At 41.0% G+C, this 20,272-nt stretch overlaps 1 pseudogene; it reads right to left on the reverse strand.

Annotated features, from left to right (window-relative positions):
• Positions 1–18,923: 18,923 nt before the first annotated feature.
• Positions 18,924–19,358, reverse strand: LOC129622107 (60S ribosomal protein L32-like; annotated as a pseudogene).
• Positions 19,359–20,272: the final 914 nt, after the last annotated feature.

Genomic DNA, 20,272 nt, shown 5'->3' on the forward strand with positions numbered 1-20,272 from the left:
CTAATGTCTCTTAGTTCAGAAGAGGAGTTCAACAAAACCATGACCCAAATATCTAAAGAAGGGGTGTTGACCAGCTGGTGCTAAGGTCTTTGAGGAGCTGCAATGAGGCTAGTTCTGCAAGGTTAAACAATAACTGTAAATGGGACCCTGTAACTATGCTTCTCCTGGATCTAAGCAACACTGCCATAGTGAAGAAGTAAGGCCAGGGTGCCACTGAAAAGAGCAGGAAAACAACCAGAAAAGAGGAAATCCATTCTGCAGTCTTTAAGTCTCTTTCTGACACTCCCTATTATAAGCACCTAACAGAGGGAAATTGGCAAAGTAGAAATGTGGTTTGCATGTTCCTAGCTCCAGCATCACAAAACAGGAGTATTAAAGGGTGGTATGGAGGAGAGATGAGCAAACAGTGGAAACAGTGGAAACAGTGTCAGACTTTATTTTTGGGGGGTCCAAAATCACTACAGATGGTGACTGCAGCCATGAAATTAAAAGACACTTACTCCTTGGAAGGAAAGTTATGACCAACCTAGATAGCATATTCAAAAGCAGAGACATTACTTTGCCAACAAAGGTTCATCTAGTCAAGGCTATGGTTTTTCCTGTGGTCATGTATGGATGTGAGAGTTGGACTGTGAAGAAGGCTGAGCGCCGAAGAATTGATGCTTTTGAACTGTGGTGTTGGAGAAGACTCTTGAGAGTCCCTTGGACTGCAAGGAGATCCAACCAGTCCATTCTGAAGGAGATCAGCCCTGGGATTTCTTTGGAAGGAATGATGTTAAAGCTGAAACTCCAGTACTTTGGCCACCTCATGCGAAGAGTTGACTCATTGGAAAAGACCCTGATGCTGGGAGGGATTGGGAGCAGGAGGAGAAGGGGACGACAGAGGATGAGATGGCTGGATGGCATCACTGACTCGAGGGACGTGAGTCTGAGTGAACTCCGGGAGTTGGTGATGGACAGGGAGGCCTGGCGTGCTGCGATTCATGGTGTCGCAAAGAGTCAGACACGACTGAGCGACTGATCTGATCTGATCTGGTCTGATGGAGGAGAGAGGGACTTCCCATATGACTCAGTGGTAAAGAATTCACCTGCTAATGTAGGAGACTCAGGCTCAATCCCTGGGTCAGGAAGATCCCCTGGAGAAGGAAATGGCAACCCACGCCAGTATTCTTGCCTGGGAAATCCCATGGACAGAGGAGTCCGGTGGGCTACAGTCCATGGGGTTGCAAAGAGTCAGATACCATTTAGCGACTGAGCATGTGCTGAGCACAGCACAGCATGGAGGTGAAAGATGATATTTATTAACTGGCACAAGAGCCAAAACAGTATCATTATAGAATTAATAAATAAATTTGGAATGGCAAGAAATAGATCTAAGGACAGGGTCAGTCAGGATCCAATCAGGAGACACAAACCACACTAGCTATTTTAACCAAGAGAGTTAAAGAATTGTTAACCCTATATCCAGTGCTCTACCACAGTCCTTGGCCCATAGCACAGGTCCAATAAATGTGGAAAGAATGAATGAATGAATGCTCACTGCCACCAATGACCCAACTCACATAGGTTTTGTTAAGGTACAGTAAGTCTAACACTGAATTGTTTGAACTGCTTTTCTACAGTTTTCTTTGAGAATGGCTTCTCCAGTACTTTTATTTGTTTTTAGCAGTCATTCTTTACACTTTGCAGTGATTAACTTGGCAAGACTTCCTTCCATGTTCATCCTGTAGCCTTGTGTAATAGGAATGGTCAAAAGAGAAAAAAAGAATATATATATATATATATATATATATATTTGGCATCTTTTCAAAAAATTGAAAGGTGAAAATCCACTAAGACCTTACATGTAAATGTTAGAACTCAGTAGTTTTGGCTTTTAGATTTTATACAGCATTGTTTTGGTTTTGAGTATATACAATATGGCATTAGCAATATGGTTCCAACAGAGAGGAGTTAAATATACATATTATTAAAGGAGACCTGTAGCAGTCAAAGATTTCATTGATTTAATGGCAGTGGACATTATGGGCAGCAGATAGCCATCCGTGATAGCCTGATCCTGAATAGCCAAAACAGACCATATCTGAAACTTCGAACCATCATCCTCTGTATTAAGGGAGACATGGAAAAAAATGAAATGGACAGACTCTGACAATAACATGAAGTGCTCACATTCTACATCATCAGTCATGAATCTTATTGATCTTATAGAATGCATTTCAAAATTTTTTCTGTGGTATTCTCTACTTTAATTCTAATATAATTCAATCCTCTTTTGTTTCTTCCTACAGTGTGATCTACATCATTTATTACTATCAATGGTATCTCCTTATTCTGTGTAACATTAGTGTGTCTCGCAAGAGAAACAATAAGCAATCAGGGCTTCTTTTATGGATATTTTTTTAAATGTGTATTTTTAGTGTGGGCGGTTTTTGTATCGATTTGATGCATTTCTTCTGTTCAGGTTCAAGACAGGACTTCACTGGAGTATATAAACTGTCACAGTTAAAGCAGAGATTCATTGTTTTACCATGGTAACTTCTCACAGTATAGATTCTATTGAGTGCTGGGATCTGTTTCTCAACATGTTCAGAAGGATACCAAATCAGAAGTTCTAGTTTTCATACTGGTCTGTTTTTTCATCTTCTTGGAATTCATATAATCCTATTGACTTTGCACTTGGAACAAACAAATGTAAATCAATCTTACTGATATTCTTTTATTTTAAAGTTCTGTGGAAAATATGACCTGAACTAGGATATTTTGACATAGAAGAATACGTGCATCAAAAAAAGTCATTGTGCTCAAATATGCAGTTGCACATTAGCAACTGATAACTGAGAGAGAAAGAGAGCTAGTAAGATAAGAAGAAGTGCGGGAGAAGAAATACATGCCTATTTTAACACCTCCTCCTCCTACCACAATTATCAGATAAAAACATCATTTCTGCTGTGAACATCATTGATACTTAACCATGGAATTCCTTGAAGGATAAGACAGATGGACAGTCAGTTGAGCCTACTCTGTTCCCCAGCTTCCCAGATCTTGGAGAGGGAGGTGACAGCTTAGGTTCACCTCAGGACCCCCAGGCTTAGAGCTTCAAGGTAGAGGGAGCATAAACACATCTAGAACCACTGCCCACTCCCCTCTGACACATTTTCTTTTTTCTTTATCCTCTCCTGTTCTTATGCTCTTTCTAGAAAAACTTCTAAAAATTTCTCTGACCCTTGGAGATCTGGGTGTTGGCAAGCTGAGATATTTAGCGTTTCGTGGTTATCTCTCTCTGAATTCTAGGTGGCAGGGATTCATGTTACTGGAACCATATCTCAAGGTTGCCTAGTGTTGCGCCACTGGTGAAGGATACACACTATCATGATGATTTACTGTTGATTTTTCTGACAGCTCCCAGACCACCTGATGGTACATCAATCGCTTGTTGTCTGAGGGTCACTGCTCCAGAATGTTTGTGATCAACTATAGTTCACATTTGAGGTGAGGGCAAGAACTCCATCATGTTCACTGCTTGTATCCCAAATACCTAGAACTGTACCTGGAACTTACTCAGTGCCCAATAAATAGTATTTCTTCTCTCTTAGCTTTATTGTTTTACTAATGGAATTTAATTGGTGTGTTCAAATCTGGGGGCTCAGTGGTAAAGAATCTGCCTGCAATGCAGGAGCAGCAGGAGACACAGGTTCAACCCCTGGACCAGGAAGACACCCTGGAGGAGGAAATGGCAACCCACTCCAATATTCTTGCCTGGAGAATCCCATGAACAGAGGAGCCTGGTGGGCTACAGTCCATGGGGTCACCAAGAGTCAGACACAACTGAGTGATTGAGCGCATGCAAATTTAGTTTGAGAGTTCCTTGGAAGCTAGGACTATGAGAAAGCCAGCTTCCAGAGAATTCATAACTTTTACACTGTATATAAAATCCACTGAATGTTATTATTGAACAAAATCCAATGAGAATTTTTTAAATGTTTCTGTACTACAAATAATTTTAATAGTTTTAGCAAGAAATATGTACTGTTAAAAATATTGACATGAGACAACTATATGGTGGCTCTTCAAAAAATTAAATGTAAAACAACCATGCATGTGAGCTCAGTCGTGTCCAATTCTCTGAGACCCCCTGACTGTAGCCTTTCAGGCTCTTCTGTCCATGGGATTTCCCAGCCAGGAATACTGGGGTGGGTTGCCATTTCCTCCTCCAGGGTATCTCCCAAACCCAGGGATTTAACCCACTTCTCCTGCATCCCCTCCATTGGCAGGTGAATTCTTTACCACTGAGCCATCTGGGAAGCATAAAAAAAAGATCCATATGATCCAGCAATTTCACTTCTGGATATACACCCAAAAGAATTGAAAGCAGAGGCATGAATAGATATTTGTATATCAATGTTCATACTAGCATTATCCACAACAGCCAAAAGGTGAAAGCAACTCAAATGTCGATCGACAGATGAATGGATTTTTTAAAATGTGGTAATACATACAATGGAATATTATTCAACTTTAAAAAGAAATTAATTTCCAACACATATTTTAATGTGATCAACCTTGAAAACACTGTGCTAAGTGAAATAAGCCAGTTACAAAAAGATGAATAATGTATGATTCCACTTAAATGAGGTACCCAGAAATAGTCAAATTTAGACAGAAAGTAGAACCCTGGTTGCCAGGGACTGAGGGAACAGAAATGTGAGGAGTTCTTGTTTAATGAGTACAAAGTTTCACTTTGGAAAAATGAGAACATTTTGTATATGGATGGTGGTAATGGTTCACAATAATGTAAATGTATTTAATACCACTGAACTATATACTTAGAAATGGATAAGTGTTATATAACATATATTTTACTACAATAAAAAAATAAAAGCTTTTGACAAAAATTCTTAAAGAATATTGGTCATTTAAAGTATCTGATATTGTTTTAGATCTTTACTTTGTAGCTTTGAACTATGAATAACCCTTTTTTCCAGTTGAGGGGTTCTTAACGTGTGATCTGGGGACACTTGGAGGTCTCCAATACCTTTCCAGGAAACTCATAAAGTCAAAATTATTTTCATAGTAATACAAAGATGCTATTAGTGTTTTTTTAACCTTCATTCTCTCATGAGTAAATATTGGAGTTCTGCAGAGGTCACATGACATATGTTATCACAAAAGATCAAATTCAGAAGCAGAAACATGAATTTAACTCTATTCTATTAAGTCAGACAGAGAGATTTTTTATATGTGAAATAATGCCACTTTTCTTATGAAATTATTTTGTTTTGGAAAATATCATTATTTTCATAAAATAATTATATTAATATGTAATAGAATTATTAACTGTTGTTTCAGTTGCTAAGTCATGTCTGATTCTTTGCAACCCCATGGACTGCAGCATGCCAGGCTTCCCTGTCCTTCACTATCACCTAGAGTTTGCTCAAACTTATGTCCATCGAGTCGGTAATGCCATCCAACCGTCTCATCCTCTGTCACCCTCTTCTCCTCCTCCCTTCAATCTTCCTCAGCATCAGGGTTTTTTTCCGATGAGTCAGCGCTTTGTATCAGGTGGCCAAAGTATTGGGGCTTCAGCTTCAGAATCAGTCCTTCCAATGAATATTCAAGGTTGATTTCCTTTAGGGTTGACTGTTTGATCTCTATAAGTATTTTTAAATTTTCTCCATTTTAATTTCTTACATAGAAAATATAGATTGATATAATACACATGAACAAAAGCTCTTTGGGGTTCTCAATATTTTCAAGAGTGTAAGTATCCCAGGATGCAAAAGTTTGAGAACTGCTGGTCCAGTCTATAGCGTGATCAGACTAAACCCATTAAGATGCCAGCAAACTGACATTTGTCTCCTAAAATTTTACCCATTACCTCAAGTTAATCAGGCTAATCTCCAACCTCTTCTAAATTCAGATAACCCAAATTGTCCATGAACATAAACCATTCTTTCAAATATGGGTTAAGTAATACTACTTTCCGATAAATAATTCTGAATTTGCAAACTTCTGGGCCTGACCTCATTGCTACTGGATCAAAATTCATGCCTGCACATAGAGGATGGCAATTGAATATTCTAACGCAAATTAGGGGTTTGGACGATGTGTACTCTTTAATTGTGCACCTTATCTATTTTGTGGTTACTTAAATATAACCCACTAACTACAGAGTTCTTAGTCTACTTAGACATGCAATTTAAAATTCATTATCCAGCAGTATAATTCGCAAAGACTGGATAAAGACTAGTTATGCAATAGTGACATCAGAAATATAGTCACGGTTTAGGAAAGGTCACTCAGTCTTCTCTTAGTCTGTATAACCATATTTTGCTTTCCAAAAGGTCCTCAAGAAAAGATGTTTCTGATAAATGCTGAGTGAAAAGAAATCTCTTAATTATTTTGCTTTGCAGGAAATCAGGTCTTATCAAATCACCTACAGACATAGTGGTTAAGAACTTAAACTTGGGTGGTAGACAAATATGCATTCCAGTCTCAACTCAGATACTTAGCAGCTGTGTGACCTCAGGCAAATTGCTTATCATCTTTTAATCTCCCTTTACCTATCAGTAAAATGGAGACACTAAAACCTTTACTCAAGAAATGGTACGGACCTAACAGAAGCAGAAGATATTAAGAAGAGGTGGCAAGAATACACAGAAGAACCATACAAAAAAGATCTTCACAACTCAGATAATCATGATGGTGTGATCACTCACCTAGAGCCAGATACCCTGGAATGCGAAGTCAAGTGGGCCTTAGGAAGCATCACTTTGAACAAAGCTAGTGGAGGTGATGGAATTCAAGTTGAGATATTTCAAATCCTGAAAGATGATGCTGTGAAAGTGCTGCCCTCAATATGCCAGCAAATTTGGAAAACTCAGAGTGGCCACAGGACTGGAAAAGGTCAGTTTTCATTCCAATCCCAAAGAAAGGCAATGCCAAAGAGTGCTCAAACTACCACACAATTGCACTCATCTCACACGTTAGCAAAGTAATGTTCAAAATTCTTCAAGCCAGGCTTCAACAGTACATGAACCATGAACTTCCAGATGTTCCAGCTGGATCTACAAAAGGCAGAGGAACCAGAGATCAAATTGCGGATCATAGAAAAAAGTAAGAGAGTTCCAGAAAATCATCTACTTCTGCTTTATTGACTATGCCAAAGCCTTTGACTGTGTAGATCACAACAAACTGTGGAAAATTCTGAAAGAGATAGGAATACCAGACCACCTGACCTGCCTCCTGAGAAACCTGTATGCAGGTCAAGAAGCAACAGTTAGAACTCCACATGGAACAACAGACTGGTTCCAAATCAGGAAAGGAGGACGTCAAGGCTGTTTATTGTCACCCTGCTTATTTAACTTATATGCAGAGTACATCATGAGAAATTCTGGGCTGGAAGAAACACAAGCTGGAATCAAGATAGCTGGGAGAAATATCAATAACTCAGATGTGCAGATGACACCACCCTTATGGCAGAAAGTGAAGAGGAACTCAAAAGCCTCTTGATGAAAGTGAAAGTGGAGAGTGAAAAAGTTGGCTTAAAGCTCAACATTCAGAAAACGAAGATCATGGCATCTGGTCCCATCACTTCATGGGAAATAGATAGGGAAACAGTGTCAGACTTTATTTTTTGGGGCTCCAAAATCACTGCAGATGGTGACTATAGCCATGAAATTAAAAGACGCTTGCTCCTTGGAAGGAAAGTTATGACCAACCTAGACAGCTTATTAAAAAACAGATATGTTACTTTGCCAACAAAGGTCTGTCTAGTCAAAGCTATGGTTTTTACAGTAGTCATGTATGGATGTGAGAGTTGGACTATAAGGAAAGCTGAGTGTCAAAGAATTGATGCTTTTGAACTGTAGTGTTGGAGAAGACTCTTGAGAGTCCCTTGGACAGCAAGGAGATCCAACCAATCCATCCTAAAGGAAATCAGTCCTGAATATTAATTGGAAGGACTGATGTTGAAGCTGAAACTCCAATACTTTGGCCACCTGATGCGAAGAACTGACTCATTTGAAAAGACCCTGATGCTGGAAAAGATTGAAGGTGGGAGGAGAAGAGGATGACAAAGGATAAGATGGTTGGATGGCATCACCAACATGATGGACATGAGTTTGAGTAGGCCCTGGGAGTTGGTGATGGACAGGGAAGCCTGGTGTGGTGCAGTCCATGGGATCGCAAAGAGTCGGACAGGACTGAGAGACTGAACTGCACTGAACTGAACTGAATACCTTTATTCAATGGATTAAGCAAGACTTAAGTAATGGGTAAAAGGGGCTTTTCAGGTGGAACTAGTGGTAAAGAACTGGCCTGCCAATGCAGAAGACGTTAGAGTCAAGGGTTCGATCCCTGGGTTGGGAAGGTCCCCTGGAGAAGGGCATGGCAACCCTTTCCAGTATCCTTGCCTGGAGAATCCCATGGGCAGAGAAGCCTGATGGGCCACAGTCCCTAGGGTCACAAAGAGTCGGACACTGCAACAACTTAATGCACACACACACACAATGAGTAAAAAGCAATTAGTTCAGTGCTGGATCCATATTAAGCATCTGATCAATATTATCTACTATTTAAAATACTATTATTGACCTCCATTACATGACTGAGCTATTTCTCATTAGAAATAAGAGACAGAAAGCCTAAAGCCTTGTTGTTATAATTTTCCCTCTTTTCTTAGGAAATGCTGAGACTGACATTTCATAACACCTCTGAAATAGGGGTATGTCTTACATTGCTTGATTGACAGGATTTTTTTTCTTAATGCTAAATAAAATAATGGTAAATCTTACAATTCATGGCATCTTAAATTCAATGATGTAGAGTAATTGACCTTTCCACTCAAAAATACAAATAGCACCCAAATAATCTCCCAAAGTACACACTTTATACTGTACTTATCATGATATCTTATGATTCCCTCTCCCCAGCCCTCACAGGCCTACCATCTGGCACAAGGACGTCACTTAGATTGGTTGAGTCAGTGCACACACGCATGGACTTGATCTGACCTTATTCACCACTCCTCCTATGAGTCTCTGAAAAAAATGTAGCCAAGGGAAGTCTATTTCCCTTTTCTCAGAATCCAACAGTAATTACAAAGTGTTGGTGTTGCTTATACTTGTTTCATGCTTGTGAACTTCATCTACCCAACTATAGGGTAAGCATCTCAAGATAAGGACTGTCTGAGTCAGATAAGTGGTTTGCCTTCCCTACAGGGCTGGTGATATGGCATATACTTAGTGATCAATTGCCTAAAGCGTTTTTTGGGTGTGTTTTTTTTTTTTTTTTAACACTATATAAGGATATATGCCTGAATTTCTGCGAATCTGACTTCCTTAGAATTTTGAGCAGGGGATTTTTTAAAAATTCCTTCGGGGATTCCCTGGCAGTCCAGTGATTAGGACTCTGTACTCTCACTGCACAGCCAGGTTCAACCCATGGCTGGGAAACTAAGTTCCCACAAGCCATGCAGTGTGGCCAAATAAAACAAAACATGTAGACTGTTGGATCTCTTAAAAACTCCCTTCACTGCTCTGACGATTCAAACTACTTAGAATTTCCTTCTCTACCACTCACTGGTTGTTAATGGACATTTTGTCTATTGATCAGAAGAGACAAACCTACATTGAAAGAATAGCAAACTGCAGAAAAGATGGTCAGTGGCATAGCTGATGTTGGTGTATCACTCACAGCCCCTCTTATCACTTTTGATCAGTTCTGGGGTATGTTTCCTAACTTATGTTTGCTTTGCTTCCAAACAAGCTGCTTTGTTTATATTTGCAGAAATGTTGCCCAGGGAAAACAGTAGCCATTGATTGATTGGTGCCCACCTCTTCTGCCTCAAGGCTGGGTAAACCCTGGGGTATAATTTATGCTCCAGAGTTCCTCACAAGATCAAGCTAAGCCCAGGGCTTTGGGAAACATGGGCACTGGCACCCCTGCTTGATTACTTTCCCCTACCCCATCCTACCTCCTCTACACCTTTAAAAAAGGGTGTCTTTGAGACAATTAGGACCTGAATTTAATAGTGTCTAAGTTTTTGCATAAAAATAATGGAGAAAAAGTTCTGAGTTATGTGATTTAAAAGTTTACAGTATAGTAAATCCTTGTTATGAACAATAGTATAAAATTGATCCTTGGCTTTCTGTGCACCAATGCCAAACAGAAATATGCAGACAGACTTATGACGAAAGAAAGAGTGACTTTATTTCTTTGCCAGGCAAAGAGGAAACACAGTATGCTAAAGCCTCAAGAACTGTGCCCTCTTACCTGGGGAATAGGGAGAGGTCTACAGGCAGAGGATCAAGGCAGTGACAGGCTTGCATTCTTCTGATAGGTTGGTGGTGAAGTAAGTAAGAGTTCCAAAGAATAGCAAGGAGAGATAAGAAAGTCTTCTTAAGTGAACAATGCAAAGAAATAGAGGAAAACAATAGAATGGGAAAGACTAGAGATCTCTTCAAGAAAATTAGAGATACCAAAGGAGCATTTTATGCAAAGATGGGCACAATAAAGGACTGAAATGGTAAGGATCAAACAGAAGCAGAAGAAATTAAGAAGAGGTTACAGAAGAACTACACTAAAAAAGGTCTTAATGACCTGGATAATCACAGTGGTATGGTCAGTCGCCTAGAACCAGACATCCTGGAGTGTGAAGTCAAGTGGGCCTTAGGAATCATTACTATGGACAAACCTAGTGGAGGTGATGGAATTCCAGTTGAGCTATTTCAAATCCTAAAAGATGATGCTGTTAAAGTGCTGCACACAATATATCTGCAAATTTGAAAAACTCAACAGTGGTCACAGGACTGGAAAGGTCAGTTTTCATTTCAATCCCAAATAAGGGCAATGCCTAACAATGTTCAAACTACTCACAGTTGCACTCATTTCACGTGCTAGCAAAGTAATGCTCAAAATCCTTCAATCTAGGCTTCAGCAGTATGTGAACCAAGAACTTCTAGATGTACAAGCTGTATTTAGAAAAGGCAGAGGAACCAGAGATCAAATTGCCAACATCCATTGGACGTAAAAAAAGCAAGGCAATTCCAAAAGAGCAGAAAGACTTCTGCTTCATTGACTATGCGAAAGCCTTTAACTGTGTGGATCACAACAAACTGTGGAAAATTCTTAAAGAGATGGGAATGCCAGACCACCTTACCTTCTGAGAAACCTGTATGCAGGTCAAGAAGCAACAGTTAGAACCAGACATGGAACAATGGACTGGTTCCAGATTGGGGAAGGAGTACATCAAGGCTGTATATTGTCACCCTCCTTATTTAACTTATATACAAAGTACATCATGCTAAATGTCAGGCTGGATAAAGCTCAAGCTGGAATCAAGATTGCTGGGAGAAATATCAATAATCTCAGATATGCAGATGACACCACCCTAATGGCAGAAAGCAAAGAGGAACTAAAGAGCCTCTTGATGAAGGTGAACAAGGAGAGTGAAAAAGCTGGCCTAAAACTCAACAATCATAAAACAAAGCTATGGCATCCTGTCCCATCACCTCATGGCAAATAGATGGGGAAACAATGGAAATGGTAACAGACTTTATTTTCTTGGGCTCCAAAATCACTGTGGAAGGTGACTGCAGCCAGGAAATTAAAAGACGCTTACTCTTTGGAAGAAAAACTGTGACAAACCTAGAAAGCATGTTAAAAAGCAGAGACATCACTTGGCTGACAAAGAAAGGTCCATTAGTCAAAACTATGGTTTTTCCTGTAGTCATGTATGGATGTGAGAGTTGAACTGTCAAGAAGGCTGAGCGCCAAAGATTGGATGCTTTCAAACTGTGGTGCTAAAGAAGACTCTTGAGAATCCCTAGGACAGCAAGGAGATCAAACCAGTCAATTCTAAAGGAAATCAGTCCTGAATATTCATTGGGAGGACTGGTGCTGAAGCTGAAGCTCCAAAACTTTGGCCACCTGATGTGGACAGCCAACTCATCGGAAAAGACCCTGATGCTGGGGAAGATTGAGGGCAAGAGAAGTTGGCAACAGAGGATGAAGTAGTTGTATGGCATCACTGACTTAATGGACATGAGTATGAACAAACTCTAGGAGATAGTGAAGGGCAGGGAAGCCTAGCGTGCTACAGTCCCTGGGGTCACAAAGACTCAGACATGACTGAGTGACTGAAGAACAACAAAAAACACAACCTGGGAGTCTTTCTGCCCTGCCCTTTAGGAGGACACATTCTGCCCTGAGCAAGATAATAGGTATCAGGAAACAAGAGGACAGCAAACATTAAGAACTAACCAAATGGCATTTCACAATCAATTCCATTTTATTTAGAAGTGATATTTTTCTAATTTTATTTTTTTATCATATCTGGCTCTTTTGCTGAGCTTCTTATGGCTTTTGGGAACTAAAACAGTAGTGCAAAGTGAGTTTTCTGTTCGTGAGTCCAAGCTTGCTCTGCTCTCTGCGCAGAGAGGGAGTGTTGAGGCAAGGAATATGATTTTTTTGGTAAAGCCAACTGACCAAGAAGATGGCAGACTAATTCTCAAAATAAACATTCTGTTGGGTCTGGATGCCAGGTTCTTTTATAGAACAGAGAGGGGGAGGAGTTGAGGAAGTAAAGAAAAAGGCCTATTATCTTGCAAATCTCTCCTGGACTGGCCAACTTTGGGAATGTTTTAATGTCTTTTACAGGGTTATCTCCCTGTGAGCTAAAAAAAAGCCACTTTAACAGTCATGTACAGGCGCAGGGTTCCCTGAGATAGGCCATTAAGTATGACTATAATTACAAAAGCAATGACAAGCAAAGATTAAAGTCAAGGAAACAGATCCAACATAGCCAGAATTGACTCTTCTCTGCAACAGATCCACATTTTGATAAAATGCTACTAGATCACAAAACAGAAATGCATCCTCTAATAGGCTCCAAGTCCTCTCTCGTTGTGTCTCATAATATAATAGTCTTCCTGTAGCCATAGTTTACTTTACCTGTGGTTAACCAAGATCAGAAAATATTAAATGGAAAATTACAGAAATGATCCATAATTTTTATGGGCACGATTCTGAGTTGTGTGATGAAATACTGTGCTATCTTGTTCCATCCACCTGTTCCATACACCTGGGATCCAAACTATCCCTTTATCCAGTATATCCTTGGAGTATACACTACCCACTGGTTAGGAAAAAAACAAAAATAGCATACATAAGGTTTGGTACTATCTGCAGTTTCTGTCACCCACTGTGGGCCTTGGATGGTATCCCTGTGAATAAGAGAGGGAACTACTGTACTCTGGAGTGTCAGAAACAAACTTCAGTGTCGTGATCCACGCGCGGGTTGGAAAAGAATTTTCAGACATGAGACAGAATGAGGGGAAATAAAGTGTATTAGAGTGGGAGACACTGTTAGAACAGCAGGCCAGTTCAAGGGAGAGCCAACATTGAACATGGGTCCTTAGTCCATTTTTGTAGCCAGGGTACAAGGAGCGGGACAGGGGTCTTGTGGGTCATTTGCTGATTGGATGGGGCAGGTATACTGGGTGGGGAAGAGTAAGGCAAATACCTTCTCCCTGTGGGGCAGGAAAGGAGACAGGTTATACTGCTCAGGAGGACCTGAAATCCGCTTTTAGTTACAACATGGGGGAGGGAAAGACGATAAGGGTCTGGTTTTTTCGGTTCTTGCATTCCAAGACTCTCCTTGTTTTTTTCTGTTCTTTTGTTCTTGGGACACCACATTCAGGATCTATTTTAGTGACTGGAATAGTTATACAATATTGTACAGTTTGGCAGGCAGTTTCAAAAATTTGTTTCTGAATGTCTTCAAAGCTCTTAGATGTGGTAGCTGGAAGTGTCAGTTCAGTTCAGTTCAGTCGCTCAGTCGTGTCTCTTTGTGGCCCCATGGACTGCAAGTGTGGATGGTGATGACTGAGTCTGAATTCTTGTTCTTCTGCTTCTTCTATGGCATGCAGCAAGTTGTTTACTCTTCCTGAGCTCCAGTTTTATTTCCTTAATAAGACTGTTTAAAAGAAATGGATGAGATAATATGTATTCGGTTGGGCAACTGTCTGAGATGTTAATTTATATCTTGTTCAGGTTGCTATAGGTATTTCTGCCTCCCCAATACAAAGAAAGCAACCAATTCTGCCTTAGGGAGTAGTTATCAGCTTTAATGTTGCAGGATCAAAATTTAAAGTTTTCTGACACTCTGAACAAAACCTTTGGTCTAATCTTGAAGGTGATATAGCTGGATTGCTCCAGGTGGCAGGAGTCATCAAGGGTTAGGAGAAGAAGTGGACCAACACTGGAGAGAAAGCTATTTGGGAAACACCTCCTCACATTTAGAAGAGATTTCAAAACAGTCAGGGGCATGTGGTCTCTTCCCATACAGTAGCAGGATCCAGGGCCCCTGATGGTGGCCAGCTTGTTACAAAATTGTGCAAGATAGAATGATAGAACCTATTTTCTTGAACAGATTCTCAGCTTGATTTATAATTTAAAGATATTTAACGTAGGATATATGAACCTCCTCCATTTGTATTCCATATTTAATATTTATATTTATGTTTTTATTTTTGGCTGTGCTGGGTCTTTGTTGCTTTGTGCAGGCTTTTAGTTGTGGTGAGCGGGGGCTACTCTTCCTTGTGGCACATGGGCTTCTTGTGGTGGCTGGTGGTTTCTCTTGTTGCAGAGCACAGGCTCAAAGGCCTTTGGGCTGCAGTATTTGTATCATACAGGCTTAGTTGATCCAAGGCATGTGGAATCTTCCCAGACCAGGGATCAAGCCTGTGTCCCCTGCATTGGCAGGTGGATTTACATCCACTACAGCACCAGGGAAGTCCCTCCATTTGTATTTTTGTCCTGTGTGTGTGCTAAGTCACTTCAGTTGTGTCTGACTCTGTGCAACGCTATGGACTGTAGCCTGCCAAGCTTCTCTGTCCTTGAGATTCTCTAGGCAAGAATATTGAAGAAGCTTGCCATTTCCTCCTCCAGGGGATCTTTGTGACCCAGGGATGGAACCAGTGTCTCTTATGTACCTTGTATTGGCAGGCAGGTTCTTTACCACTGGTGCCACCTGGGAAGCATTCTTGTTCTAGGCCCTGTAAGTATTAGGGGTGGCCTGGGGTAGGAACCATAAGGACTTAGATCATGAACATCCAACAGTGATAGCTAATGGGTCTGAAGACCAGAGGGCTCATCTCAGAATATTATGCAGTGTGTAGGACCCTGGGATGGTATATATATATGTATGCTTAGTTGCTCAGTCGTGTCCTACTCTTTGCAACATCACGGACTGCAGCCTGTCAGGCTCCTCGGTCCATGGGGGTTCTCCAGGCAAGGATACTGGAATGGGTTGCCATACTCTCCTCCAGGGGATCTTCCCAACCCAGGGATCAAACCCAGGTCTCCCTTATTGCAGGCAGATTCTTTACCATCTGAACTACCAGGGAAGCCCTGGGAGGGTAGCAGTTCAGTTCATTTCAGTTGCTCAGTTGTGTCCGACTCTTTGCAACCCCATGAATCGTGGCAAGCCAGGCCTCCCTGTCCATCACTAACTCCCGGAGTCCACCCAAACTCATGTCCATTGTGTCGGTGATGCCATCCAACCATCCCATCCTCTGTCATCCCCTTCTCCTCCTGCTCTCAATCTTTCCCAGAATCAGGGTCTTTTCAAATGAGTCAGCTCTCCGCATCAGGGGGCCAAAGTATTGGAGTTTCAGCTTGATCAGTCTTTCCAATGAACACCCAGGACTGATCTCCTTTAGGATGGACTGGTTGGATCTCCTTGCCATCCAAGGGACTCTCAAGAGTCTTCTCCAACACCACAATTCAAAACCATCAATTCTTCTGCACTCAGCTTTCTTTATAGTCCAACTTTCACATCCATACATGACTACTGGAAAAACCATAGCCTTGACTAGACAGACCTTATTGGCAGAGTATTGTCTCTGCTTTTTAATATGCTGTCTAGATTGGTCATAACTCTCCTTCCAAGGAGCAAGCATCTTTTAATTTCATGGCTGCAGTCACCATCCGCAGTGATTTTGGAGCCCAGAAAAATAAAGTCAGCCACTGTTTCTACTGTTTCCCCATCTACTTGCCATATATTTCCACTGTTTCCCCATCTATTTGCCCCATCTATAAGTGATGGGACTGGATGCCATGATCTTAATTTTCTGAATGTTGAGCTTTAAGCCAACTTTTTCACTCTCCTCTTTCACTTTCATCAAGAGGCTCTCTAGTTTTTCTTCACTTTCTGCCATAGAAGGTGGTGTCATCTGCATATCTGAGGTTATTGATATTTCTCCCGGATATCTTGATTCCAGCTTGTGCTTCCTCCAGCCCAGCATTTCTCATGATATACTCTGCATATAAGTTAAATAAGCAAGGTGACAATATACAGCCTTGACATGCTCCTTTTCCTATTTGGAACCAGTCTGTTGTTCCATATCTAATTCTAACTGTTGCTTCCTGACATGTATACAGGTTTCTCAGGAGGCAGGTCAGGTGGTCTGGTATTCCCATCTCTTTCAGAATTTTCCACAGTTTATTGTGATCTACACAGTCAAAGGCCTTGGCATAGTAAATAAAGCAGAAATAGATGTTTTTCTCTTGCTTTTTCGAGGATCCAGCGGATGTTGGCAATTTGATCTCTGGTTCCTCTGCCTTTTCTAAAACCAGCTTGAACATCTGGAAGTTCACAGTTCACATATTGCTGAAGCCTGGCTTGGAGAATTTTGAGCATTACTTTACTAGCGTGTGAGATGAGTGCAATTGAATGTGGAGAGTGAAAAAGTTGGCTTAAAGCTCAACATTCAGAAAATGAAGATCATGGCATCTGGTCCCATCACTTCATGGGAAATGGGGAAACAGTGTCAGACTTTATTTTGGGGGGCTCCAAAATCACTGCAGATGGCGACTGCAGCCATGAAATTAAAAGACGCTTGCTCCTTGGAAGGAAAGTTATGACCAACCTAGATAGCATATTGAAAAGCAGAGACATTACTTTGCCAACAAAAGTCTGTCTAGTCAAGGCTATGGTTTTTCCAGTAGTCATGTATGGATGTGAGAGTTGGACTGTGAAGAAAGCTGAGTGACAAAGCATTGTTGCTTTTGAACTGTGGTGTTGGAGAAGACTCTTGAGAGTCCCTTGGACTGCAAGGAGATCCAACCAGTCCATTCTAAAGGAGATCAGCCCTGGGATTTCTTTGGAAGGAATGATGCTAAAGCTGAAACTCCAGTACTTTGGCCACCTCATGCAAAGAGTTGACTTACTGGAAAAGACTCTGATGCTGGGAGGGATTGGGGGCAGGAGGAGAAGAGGATGACAGAGGATGAGATGGCTGGATGGCATCACCGACTCGATGGCCGTGAGTCTGAGTGAACTCTGGGAGTTGGTGATGGACAGGGAGGCCTGGCATGCTGCGATTCATGGGGTCGCAAAGAGTCGGACACGACTGAGCAACTGAACTGAACTGAATAAATTATATTCCCCCAAAAGTAAACATGACATGTCCTGAATTTCTCATCTCCCTAAACCTAGGTAGCTCGGAAGCAGATTTAACTTCATTTAAAACAAAATAGGGGTTGGATTTTTTCCTGTCTTTTCCCCTGCTTTATCTCTAGCACCTAGAACAGTGCCAATACACTTTGTTGAATGAGTGGATTCTTGCTTCCAGTGCCAAGGACCAGTCTCACACCTGTTACACTGTGTAAAGCTCCTGGTTTTGTGTTGTCATATATTCAGTGTCAGTGCTAGGTACTCATTTTTGCCAAATAACACAAGATACCTATTTGTATCTGATGTGTCAGATGAGCCTAGAACACCCTGTTTATTTATTAAATCATTTGAGCAACTTTAGCACTGTCTGTTATGCCCAGAAAACTAAGTACTCTGCCTGCCAGTTTCCCTCACTCCTTTCCTATTGAAAGTGCTCATCCCACTTATTTGATGGAGCCTCTATCATAAATCCAGGGTTTATGGGTCCTGTATGTGAAACCAATTCTGTCTCAGAGACCAGAGCCTTAGGGTTCTAGATCCTTCTCCATCTATATGCAACTTTTCTGCTCTCAGAGTATAATTCTGTTCATTGGTTGTGCCTACATTTAACATAGTATCTGCCTTCTCTCTCATCCTAGATGTAATCCCAGAGTTAGAAATTCCCTTACCAACATCATCAGATGACTGCACAAGAGATACTCTTTGATCTCTGGGCCAGAAAGTGATGCCTCTACTGTCACTCTTCAGGACAATTTATATAGGGAAGAGTTACAGAATGAGGAAATCCATCTAAAACCAACTTTCTTTCTTGGCAGCTGAGGACTGAAGGGTATTGTTTTAAAAGCCATCTTTAAGGGTCCAGGTAACTCTATGTTTTTCTGCTTCTGCTATCTATAGAGAATACACTTTCTCTCAGAGGACTAAAATACCATATGGTCTCTACCCTGTTGTTGGGGTATAGTTGTAACCACAGCTAGAATTTTATTAGTCTGAGTTTGATCTTTTCCTGTGTGTGTTCACTAGCTTAGCGATTTAACTGTTCTGAAATTACCAGAACCAAGCTCAGTAAGCTCCTGATTTGTACACTTGGAGGTTCCTTACAGGCAAGAGCTGTACTTTTTGGTTCTGCATCCCTAGCACTTTGGTACTCTGCCTGGAATGTAGTATTGTTCCATGAAATCACTCCTAGAGATAGACTCTGTAAAGAACTGTAAAGGGTCTGAGTTTTACCCTACTTGCAAGTTAACAAGTTAGCCTGTCACAGTCTCATGGATGCTACTCGAAGACATAAGACTCCTGAGTCAGAGAGAAAGTAGCTAGTAGCATCTGCCTCTTTAAGTTGGTTGCCCAAGAACTAGTTTTCAGAAGGTGATGGAAATAGGGCCACTTAGCATCTGTACATGAAGAACTCTGAGCTTAGGGAATCAGAATCTTTGTTTTCCTTTGCAGAATTGTTATGGCTTTACATAACCAAATAAAACTCATACATGAGCTCTCTCTTCATTTCTTCACTGTGCCTCCTGGCATTGGGATTGGTGACTCACGCCAGCTGGGCTGCTCTTTCCATGATGGCTTTGAGGTTCTTGAAGGAAATGTAAGTCATCTCAGCACAGTAAAATTTGTTGCACATCAGTAGCACTTCCAGCTTTGTGATGTTACAGACCACAAACTTCTAGAAGCCACTAAGCAGCGTGTGCTTAATTTTCTTGTTGCTACCATGACCGATCTTGGGCATCAAGATCTGGCACTTGAATCTTCTCTGTACCCTGTGGTCAATGTCTCTGGGTTTCTGCCAGTTACGCTTAATTTTGATATATCAGGCTGACTGGTGCTGGATGAAATTCTTGGTCTTCTTTTGGATAACTTGGGGCTTCATAAAGTGTCTTAAAGCAGTCATGATGCTGGGTTGGAGATGGAAGCTACCTCCTCAGAACCTTTTATAATGGGTAGTCAACATGCCTACCCTTTACTCCAGAAGGACACATTATTGCCATCAAACATTCTTGAAAAGGTAGTCTGGGACAAAGTGAAGTCAGTGCCTCATTTATAAGACATGCAGAGATGGGAGTGGCCCTTGCAGAAACGTCTCAAGAGATGGTTGAAGTGAGACCGAGGTAGCAGCAGTCTGAAGTTCACTTGCTCTTGCACACCCCAATCTCAGAAGCCTCCAAGAGCAAGCAATTTTTCCAGTGTTTCTGAAAAAAGAAGCACTCTATTTCTTCTGCCTTCTACTTCTTTGGTAGGCCAATACTCTCTGCCTTGAATGCCTTTTCCTTACTTCTCTACTATGTAAATATTATTCATCCTTCCAGATCAGAGTGAAACCCCAGGTCCCCTGTAAAGAACTCCCTGACCAGCCCATCTCACAGTGATTTCTTCTCCAATATTATAGAGTGATTATCATTATCTATATCAATCATATTGACACTTAGGAAGTAATAATAATATCAACAACTCTAACATTTGTGCATCATTTTACGTTTTACAAAGTATTTTTACACAAAGCATTCCGTTTGACTTTCATAGCAATTTAAGAGACATGCATTGAAACATGTATATTATCATATGTGAAACGGATCACTGGTCCAGTTTGGATGCGTGAGATAGGGTGCTCAGGGCTGGTGCACTGGGATGACCCAGAGGGATGGGATGGGGAGGGAGTTGGGAGTGGGGTTCAGGATGGGGGACACATGTACACCCGTGGCAGATCCATGTCAATGTATGGCAAAACCACTACAATATTGTAAAATAATTAGCCTCCAAATAAATTAAATAAATTTATATTAAAAAAGAGACATACAAAGGAAAATA

Source organism: Bubalus kerabau, chromosome 10 (genome assembly GCF_029407905.1).
Source record: "Bubalus kerabau isolate K-KA32 ecotype Philippines breed swamp buffalo chromosome 10, PCC_UOA_SB_1v2, whole genome shotgun sequence".
Lineage (NCBI taxonomy): Eukaryota > Metazoa > Chordata > Mammalia > Artiodactyla > Bovidae > Bubalus > Bubalus kerabau.